The sequence below is a fragment of the Musca autumnalis genome, unplaced genomic scaffold (assembly GCF_047663935.1).
Source record: "Musca autumnalis isolate F117 unplaced genomic scaffold, ASM4766393v1 scaffold_5, whole genome shotgun sequence".
NCBI classification, from domain to species: domain Eukaryota; kingdom Metazoa; phylum Arthropoda; class Insecta; order Diptera; family Muscidae; genus Musca; species Musca autumnalis.
In genome coordinates, this window is record NW_027412088.1 from 174,472,430 (window position 1) to 174,482,429 (window position 10,000).

The 10,000-nt window shown below is 37.0% G+C and overlaps 1 protein-coding gene across 2 annotated transcripts in view; it reads left to right on the top strand.

Annotated features, from left to right (window-relative positions):
- The window catches only part of LOC141404970 (uncharacterized), a 1,496,028-nt gene that overhangs the window by 134,621 nt on the left and 1,351,407 nt on the right, over nt 1-10,000 (top strand). The window lies entirely within an intron of this gene.

Consider the following 10,000-nt stretch of genomic DNA (forward strand, 5'->3'; position numbering starts at 1 on the left):
GGAGTTTTAAAAGAATTTTGCATAGCAACTAACCGTAGATTTTTAAAAGAATTTTCCATTCATCTTTAAGGCCTACAAACATGGATTTTAAATGAATTTTCAACAGCTTCTTTAATGCCTTTAAACGTGAGTTTTTAAAAGAATTTTCCTCAGCTCCTTTAAGGCCTTTAAACGTAGATTTATAAAAGAATTTTCCTCAGCTTCTTTAAGGCCTTCAAACGTGGATTAAAAAAAATTTCCTCAGCTTCTTTAAGGCCTTCAAACGTAGATTTTTAACAGAGTTCTTTAAGGCCTTTAAACGTGGATTTTTAAAAGAATTTTCTCAACTTCTTTAAGGCATTCAAAAGAATATTCCTCAGGCATTTTAAAAGAATATTCCTCAGCTTCTTTAAGGCCTTCAAACGTGGATTTAAAAAAAATCCTCTGTAAGGCCTTTAAACGTGGATTTTTAAATAAATTTTCCTCGGCTTTTTAAGGCCTTCAAACGTGGATTTTTAAAAGAATTTTCCTCTTCAAGGCCTTCAAATGTGGATTTTTAAAATAATTTTCCTCAGCTTCTTTAAGGCCTTTAAACGTGGGTTTTTAGAAGAGTTTGCCTCAGCTTATTTAAGGCCTTCAAACGTGGATTTTTTAATAAATTTTCCTCGGCTCAGCTTCTTTAAGGCCTTCAAAGTTGATTTTTAAAAAAATTTTCCTCAGCTTCTTTAAGGCAATCAAACGTGGATTTATAAAAGAATTTCCCTCTATAATGCCTTCAAAGGTGAATTTTTAAAAGAATTTTCCTCAGCTTCGTGGATTTTTAAAAGATATTTCTAGAGAAGACCTCCGTATGGGTCTTCTTTAGCATATATAAGGGTTCTTCTTAGACATATGGATCTTCTCTAGCAAAGAAGGTTTCAGCAGTGGCCTTCTTTAAGACAGAGGGCCTCCGTATGAGTTTTTTTAGCACAGAAGACATACGTAGGGGTCTTCTATAGAATAGAAGACCTACAAAGGGGTTTCTATAAAATATAAGACCCCCGTAGGGGTCTTCTATACAAAAGAAGACCTCCGTAGGGGTCTTCTATAGAATAGCAGACCTCCGTAGGGGTCTTCTATAGAATAGCAGACCTCCGTAGGTGTCTTCTATAGAATAGAAGACCTCCGTAGGGGTCTTCTATAGAATAGAAGACCTTCGTAGGGGTCTTCTATAGAATAGAAGACCTCCGTAGGGGTCTTCTATAGAATAGAAGACCTCCTTAGGGGTCTTCTATAGAATAGAAGACCTACGTAGGGGTCTTCTATAGAATAGAAGACCTCCGTAGGGGTCTTCTATAGAATAGAAGACATCCTTAGGGGTCTTCTATAGAATAGAAGACCTCCGTAGGGGTCTTCTACAGAATAGAAGACCTCCGTAGGGGTCTTCTATAGAATAGAAGACCTCCGTAGGGATTTTCTATAGAATAGAAGACCTCCGTAGGGGTCTTCTATAGAATAGAAAACCTCCGTAGGGGTCTTCTATAAAATAAAAGACCTCCGTATGAGTCTTATATAGAATAGAAGACCTCCGTAGGGGTATTCTATAGAATAGAAGACCTCTGTAGGGGTATTCTATAAAATAAAAGACCTCCGTATGAGTCTTGTATAGAATAGAAGACCTCCATAGGGGTATTCTATAGAATAGAAGACCTCCATAGGGGTATTCTATAGAATAGAATACCTCCGCAGAGGTCTTCTATAGAATAGAATACCTCCGTAGGGGTCTTCTATAGAATAGAAGACCTCCTTAGGGGTCTTCTATAGAATAGCAGACCTCCTTAGAGGTCTTCTGTGGAATAGAAGACCTCCATAGGGGTCTTCTATAGAATAGAAGACCTCCGTAGGGGTCTTCTATAGAATAGGAGACCTCCGTAGGGTCTTCTATAGAATAGAAGACCTCCGTAGGGGTCTTCTATAGAATAGAAGACCTCCGTAGGGGTCTTCTATAGAATAGAAGTCCTCCGTAGGGGTCTTCTATAGAATAGAAGACCTCCGTAGGGATCTTCTATAGAATAGAAGTCCTCCGTTGGGGTCTTCTATAGAATAGAAGACCTCCGTAGGGGTCTTCTATAGTGTAGAAAACTTCCGTAGGGCTCTTCTATAGAATAAAAGACCTCCATAGGGGTCTTCTATAGAATAGAAGACCTCCGTAGGGGTCTTCTATAGAATAGAAGACCTCCGTAGGGGTCTTCTATAGTGTAAAAAACTTCCGTAGGGCTCTTCTATAGAATAAAAGACCTCCATAGGGGTCTTCTATAGAATAGAAGACCTCCGCAGGGGCCTTCTATAGAATAGAAGACCTCCGTAGCGGTCATCTATAGAATAGAAGACCTCCGTAGGGGTCTTCCATAGAAAAGAAGACCTCCGTAGGGGTCTTCTATAGAATAGAAGACCTCCGTAGGGGTATTCTATAGAATAGGAGACCTCCGTAGGGGTATTCTATAGAATAGAAGACCTCCGTAGCGGTCTTCTATAGAATAGGAGACCTCCGTAGGGGTATTCTATAGAATAGAAGACCTCCGTAGCGGTCTTCTATAGAATAGAAGACCTCCGTAGCGGTCTTCTATAGAATAGAAAACCTCCGTAGCGGTCTTCTATAGAATAGAAGACCTCCGTAGGGGTCTTCTATAGAATAGAAGACCTCCGTAGGGATCTTCTATAGAATAGAAGACCTCCGTAGGGGTCTTCTATATAATAGAAGACCTCCGTAGGGATCTTCTATAGAATAGAAGACCCCCGTAGGGGTCTCCTATAGAATACAAGACCTCCGTAGGGGTCTTCTTTAGAACAGAAGACCTCCGTAGGGGTCATCTTTAGAATAGAAGACCTCCGTAGGGGTCTTCTATAGAATAGAAGACCTCCGTAGGGGTCTTCTATAGAATAGAAGACCTCCGTAGGGGTCTTCTATAGAATAGAAGACCTCCGTAGGGGTCTTCTATAGAATAGAAGACCTCCGTAGGGGTCTTCTATAGAATAGAAGACCTCCGTAGGGGTCTTCTATAGAATAGAAGACCTCCGTAGGGGTCTTCTATAGAATAGAAGACCTCCGTAGGGGTCTTCTATAGAATAGAAGACCTCCGTAGGGGTCTTCTATAGAATAGAAGACCTCCGTTGTGGCCTTCTATAGAATAGAAGACCTTCGTAGGGGTCTTCTATAGAATAGAAGACGTCCGTAGGGGTCTCCTATAGAATGGAAAACCACCGTAGTGGTTTTCTATAGAATAGAAAACCTCCATAGTTGTCTTCTACAGAATAGATGACCTCCGTAGGGGTCTTCTATAGAATCCGTATGGGGTTTCAATAGAACAATATACCTCCGTATGGGTCTTCTATAGAACAGAAGACCTCAGTAGGAGTCTTCTATAGAATAGAATACCTCCGTAGGGGTCTTCTATAGAATAGAAGACTTCTATAGGATAGAAGACCTTCGTGGAAACTTTTTCTACACACAAATTTGAGCCACAAGTTTCAGCTGTAGTTTTCTTATGTGTGTGTATCTGTTTGTGATATGGCCATAATCCTTTTTGCAGTGTTAAACAAATAAACAATACTAATTATTGTTTCATACACGCATACCAATGAACAAATGACTGAATGGATAGATGCCTGAATTACTAATTCAAACAATACCACAACACGCATACACAGCCATAGACACATCGCATATGGAAAAACAGCAAAGCAAAATGAGTGTGAAACTCTTATTTATTTATATAAACATACATTAAAGCCAACACTTTGTATAACCATTTTAATCACGCACACATACACGCACAAACAGACACATTAACTTACAAACACCCAACTCACATATTCAATAATTAAAGCAAACTATCGCAAATAGTGCGTAACCAATCGAATAGAGGAGCAATACAAAACAACAACAACCACAAGTTTCTTGTTTTGCCCACTACGGATAGCCCAGCCAACAAACAACTCACACCCATATAACTAAAGTTGAATTATTTTCAACATCAATACTGAACTAAAGTTGGTTGTTTGTACAATTAAATACTACTGCCCGTATTTTTATGAATGAGAAAGAACGAAACAGAGAATTGGAATATAACAGATTTCCACATTTCCATGGGCAAAAGGAAAAAGCCAAAAGAAATTCGAGAGAAAAAACATTACGCTAATTACAGCCAAATGGCACCAATATCAAAAACAAATGTTCGCTTTGTTGTGGCTGTTGGTTTTGGAAGTTTTTTTTTTTCGCTCTCTCACTTGTAATTGAGGCTCCTGTACATTTCCAAAAACTCCTGACCGTTTATGGTTTGGGAGAAATAACACACAAAATATATGACCACATTAATAATTTGTATAACGGTGTTAGAATATGGGCCAAACAGATTTAGTTCCATTGCTCATTACCGGGAGCTAGGGTATGTGGCCTGCCATCACTTTACTCATTTCTTTTTTTTTTACCATAAAACAGTCTGTAAATGACCGAAAAGTAGAGGAGAAAAAAATAAAATAAAACACACAGAAGTTTTTAAACTAATATAACACACATTTATTATGGGCACATGTTGTAGTTATTGGTTGGCTCGCCAGCCTGCCTGCCTGCCTTCCTGCATACATATGTATGTTTAAGCAGCAGCAACAACAACAACAATGGCTAGAGAAAAATAATAACCAACACAAAATTATTAAATATCTAAATGTTAAAAGTTTTGCCGATGCCACAAATGTTGCATAAACTGTGGTACCACTCGCCTCGCTTGAATGTCAGAGAATTATCAAAAAACAATCTATGGCAAAATAGCAAACATTTAATAAGCAAGGAGAAACAGAAGAAGAAGAAGACTTATAAACAAGTTTGCTAAAAATAAATTTCACAATGATTGATGACAAGATATTGTGAAGACAATTTCGAGTGAAAGTAAATTTTGCTAAATTTTTTCTCGTGTTGACTTTTTTCATTATTTTTGTCAGCAGGTGATGTATACGTGTTGACATTAATCATACGTAGTGATGTGTAGAGGTCATTGTAAGGAGCAGCGATATTTAATGTTTTAAAGATTTGGTTCAGAAATCTACAATTCCTATAAGAAATAGAATTTATTAAAAATCAGTCAGCTGTGGGTATGGGTATATCAGGGTATATCTCCTCTCAGCCACTGATCAAAAAACAATAATTATGCCGTATATACAATATATTGATAAAATATACTGATTTTTGTATCACGAGTTTGCTTTAAAATCTGTATGTACCGTAATGTTGGGCTATACCAAATCATTGACATATTACTTACTTAGATGGCTTTTATACTAAACAGAACGTCTTGTTCCATAAGCCGAACTAAAACAGAATCTGCACCAATCAGAAACTCCCTGCGATAATTACACTGTGCAACACTTTTAAGGTGATCTTGTGCAAACAATTTGAACTGAGGATTTTTTGAAAGTACAGACCCAAACGACAAGAAACCTTAGTTGGGTTTTGTTGCGTCAGATCCAGCTCGGATTTTATGGTCCCATCTAAATATGGTTAAATATTGAGTTTTTAAAGAAATTCGGGGCTATATCTCTAAAAACCTATGAGAATCTTCTTCTGACCTCTGAAGCAAATTTGAAGATAAGGACAAGAATAAAAAATTGGAGAAATAATGAACTCGAAAAACTACATTTAGTGCCTCAAATTTCAAAATATATGCAAAAATTCCTCAGTTTTTATACATTTCGCACCGTATCTCCAAAACCTTTAATTTTTCCTGAATATTTTCTTTTGGAAAATATTACCTGGAATGTAATACAGAACATGTCATTGTTGTAAAATGCCTCTATGCCGTTGTTTTCAGTACATTTTCAACGACGATTTAATAAAAATGTCAATAATGTACTCGTAGTGAAATCCGAAATGCGAGGATAAACTGTTGATGTGAACTGTGTTTGAAATACGTGTTGTAAAAGATATGATGCAAAATACCGCTGAAACAACATGAAGTAAGCATTTTAGAGTTTCAGAATGTTCTCAGAAATTTTTGAGAACTTTAGTTGGAAGATTTTTGCAAAAGGTTACTTGGTTTAACTCCCAATAGTTTAGCCGATACTGACCAGAATTTCAGCAATTATGTAAAATTTTCTATATTTTATAGATTTTGATGGAGTTTTTCTTATGTGGTTTTTTCAAAAGATAAGTTCTACTAGTTTAGGGCTACAATATTGCTAAAGACAGCAAGTCCAAATTCCTATTCGTTTCTGAGATAAAGGCCTGATAAATGGAAAAAAGTGTAGATTTAGCCCTGTTTAGATGAGGCCATAAAATCCGAACTGGATCTGACAGGACAAAACCCTACTAGGGTTTTTGTAGTCTAAATATCCACTTTCAAAAAATGCATACTATAAGTTGTTTGCATTTCAGTGTTGCATAGTGTTATATTGCGGATTTGTCATTTTGGTTAGTGCCGTCAGAGTTTCTTGAAACTTTGAGGCCAATATCTCAGGAAGTATGGACTTGCGCAAGAAAACAATTTTACCGTCGTAAAGGGAGCCGCAAGAACAACTTACTGAAGCAAATTTCAAAACGATCCCAGAGAAGCTCTTAAACTGCACTTTATCAGAATTTTGTGTGGGAGGTACCCGAAGGAGTGGACCAATATAGTCTATATTCGAACCCGATTTATAACTGGAAGGAATAATAGGATCTGCAAAGTTTGGAAAAAATCGATTGCTCACTTGGAGAGTTCAGACAATTTTTCCGACAAATTTTGAACTTTTGTGGGGAGTCCCCATAGAACGGTACCACCCGATATAGGCCCCATAGAACGGTAACAACCACATGTTCGATATTTTTAAGGTTTAAGCCTCATTATCACACCGAAATGGCTGAAATTTGGTACTTAGTCTTCCCTGGGGGTATACAGCTTTCCCACAGAAATTTGTCGGTATAGGTCCACGCCTTTATATAGCCCCCATTGAACGGTACCTCCCGATTTTCGATATTTTGAAGGTTGTGGCCTCAATAATCCACCGAAATGGATGAAATTTGGTAGTTAGTCTTCGTTGAAGGTATAAAACTTTCCCCCAGAAATTTGTCGGTATAGGTCCACGCCTTTTTATATCTCCCATAGAACGGTACCTCCCGATTTTCGATATTTTGAAGGTTGTGGCCTCAATAATCCACCGAAATGGATGAAATTTGGTAGTTAGTCTTCGTTGAAGGTATAAAACTTTCCCCGGAAATTTGTCGGTACAGGTTCATGTCTTAATATGGCCCTCATAGGGCCTCCAGATTTTCGTTATTTTGAAAGTTAGCCACATTGTTTTACCGAAATTGCCGAAAGTTGGAATTTAGTCTTCTTCATACACAACTCGTGGTGGAGGGTATAACAAGTTGAAAAAAATGATTTATGGACCAAATCGGCAACTCCTTTCAAGAGTTATTGGGCGGACAATTTTTTCGACAATTTTTGAATTTTTATGAGGAACGTACCTAAGGAGTGGACTTTTATAATTTTTTTTGTAAATCATCGCTTGTCCAGGAGCCTTTTTCAAATATTTTTAACACATACTCGCTTGTTCTGGAGCGTTAAACCTATTTTAAAACAAATTCTCGCTTGCAAAGGAACTTTAAAAATGTATATTTTTTAATCCACGCTTGTCAAGGAACTTCAAATATATTTTTTAAAAAAATCCGGCATCTTCCAGAACTCCCAGTGTTATTTTTTGTAAAGAGTTTTTTGAGTTATTTAAAGAAGCGTAAGAGCCTTAAATATACTAAAGATATATATTTTTAAATCGCTTGTCCAGGAGCGTTAAAGATTTGCTGAAATCAACTCTTTTCCAGTAGCTTTTTTAAAATTTTTTCTGTGATTAAGCTGGGCTTACTTTAACAATAAAAAGTAAACACACATCACAAAAAAACTGCCAAAGTGAATCTAAAATATTTTTAACAAATACTCGCTTGTTCGAGAGCGTTAAAAATATTTTTAAGCAAATCATCGCTTGCCCAGGAAGGTTAAAAATATTTTTTTAAAAATCCACGCTTGTCAAGGAACTTCAAAAAGATTTTCTTTAAAATATTTATATAATTTTGTGGCTAACTTACCTCATTATATGCCCCACCTTAATGTTTCTGGGAGTGGCGCTATTTACGAATTTACCATTGGTCATTACATACCTCCCCAATCTTCAATCTTCGTTGTAATGGGATTAGTTTACTTCAGTGCATTTAAATTATTATTATTATTTGTAAAGTATGAAAAAATAATTCTCATTCACATATGACGTGTGGCTGTGTCCGCAGTTCACCTGCTACCCAACATAGCCGAAGCTTCCTGCGAATCGTTTGCTTCTTGTGTATACACTGCGATCCGTTCGCTTCCCCCTTCACACGATCCTCTTCTCGTTTCAGGTTGAATAAACCAAAGGGTCCCAACGAGAATCTCAAACCCGACTGTTACACACCTAGACTGATACTCGTCAACCCAAGCCGAGGGTCAAAACTCGATAGCACCAAGCCGACGACACCTATCCGAGTATCAACAATCCAAGACGAGGATCACAACACTATCACACAGAGCCGACGACACTTATCCGAGTATCATCTCACCGAGCCGAGGGTCTTCAACTCGATTACACCAACTCGACTAAAACCAAGCCGAGTATCTTCAACCCGAATACAACAAGCCGAGTCGCTTAAACACAAGTATCATCAACTCGAATACAACACGAGGGTCGCTGTTCTTAAGTATTTTCCTCTACATTGAAAGCTTTTTCTGGGGTTTAACAAAAATATTTAATGCTTTGTGAAGACCTCGAAAATGGAATAAACTCTAAATTCAAAGTTTCTGTAATAAAAAGCCTTCGGGCGAGACTTAAGATTTTCACCGTTGGACAGACTTAAAGCCTATTCTTTACCTTAGTACTTTTTAATTAAAAATGGACTCAATGCCCAATGAGCTTTACGACTCACCATGAACTATAAAAAAAAACAACTTTGCCAGTTCTTATAAAACTCGATCCTTTAAGAGATTTTCCTCCTCATAAAATATAAAAAAATGTTTTTCCTTTGGACGACTTCGTAAAATATTCTTCATTTTGCAAACATTCGAAAGGTCTTCTCTTCGTAGAAGATTATCAGTATCAATACTCTTCATAGGACACCAAAAGACTCTTATCTGTAAGATCTTTTAAAACCTCCCATAAGCGAAAGATATTCTCCCTCTCTGAAATAAGACATATGAGCGGTATATTTCCACAGAAGACCATTAAAAATTTCCTTGCGGAGAGTCTTTAACTCCAAAAAAAAAAACTTTATAACCAATTCTTTATATAGAACACCTGACAAATATAAAACGAAATATAAAAGGACTCTATACCATTAAAGACCTTAAAAATCATGGAAAGGATATTTATCTTAGAAGTTTTCCGTATTGATTATTCTCATTGAAGACAGTCAAAAGGAGCTTGTTCTATGAAATAACTTTGCAACCTAATCTCTTCCTACAAGAACAAGGGAAGAGGTTCGGTGAAAATATCTTTAACAAATCCAAGCTTATGCAAAACACCCTGGCTATTTCTAAATCCTCTAATGATTCCAGAAGTCCTTTGTAGATTTTCTTATGATGAAAGAAGCTCGTTCAAGGTCTACTGTTTAGGAAGAAAGCCTTCTTAGAGACGTGTATTAAATATAGCAGCATTATCATATCTTATGTTGAAAACAGAAACCCTTTAAATTCCTTCTATGGACCACTTTGTAAATTTTTATGACGAAATAAGCCCTTTCAAGGTTTCCTATTGTCGTCAAAAGCCCTTTAAGACGAGAGAAGCCCTTCAAATGATTTTATATTGAAGAAAAAACCCCTTTCAAGGTCTCCCATTAAGGATAGTTGTCCATAAAAAGCTTCCTATTGACGATTGAAGATTTTTGAGGGTCATCATTGGTGATAGAAGCATTTTCAGGGGTTTCATTGTTCTATTGAGAATGGAAGCCCTTTCATAGCATTCTATTGAATGAAACAAAAAACATTGCAAG